Below are 313 nucleotides of genomic sequence, written 5' to 3' on the forward strand. Positions count from 1 at the left end.
CACATTTAGATAGATGTTTTATTTGCAGAAATAGCCTTGCTATTGTTATTCACTGTTCTCTGGAAAAGATCTTTATTTTGTGAAATATTTGATGCACATTGTTCACTCTTTTTGTAACAAAGAACAAACTCACTGCTTTGATGTGTCACTCATGCTGACGTATCCTCCTTACATTACATCGCCACAGATAGCTCAGGTAATCAAAATTTCTTAATTAAGCTTAATGTATTTAGTGCTCAGCAGAATATTACTCAGCAACATGGTGTCTGCAGCAAGTTCCATGTTATTGATTATGGCTTGTCAAACTTTGTCA

The 313-nt window shown here is 34.5% G+C and overlaps 1 protein-coding gene across 1 annotated transcript in view; it reads left to right on the top strand.

Moving 5' to 3' along the window:
• The window catches only part of LOC119592824 (rootletin-like), a 148678-nt gene that overhangs the window by 57341 nt on the left and 91024 nt on the right, over positions 1-313 (top strand). The window lies entirely within an intron of this gene.

Source organism: Penaeus monodon, chromosome 31 (assembly GCF_015228065.2).
Source record: "Penaeus monodon isolate SGIC_2016 chromosome 31, NSTDA_Pmon_1, whole genome shotgun sequence".
NCBI lineage: Eukaryota > Metazoa > Arthropoda > Malacostraca > Decapoda > Penaeidae > Penaeus > Penaeus monodon.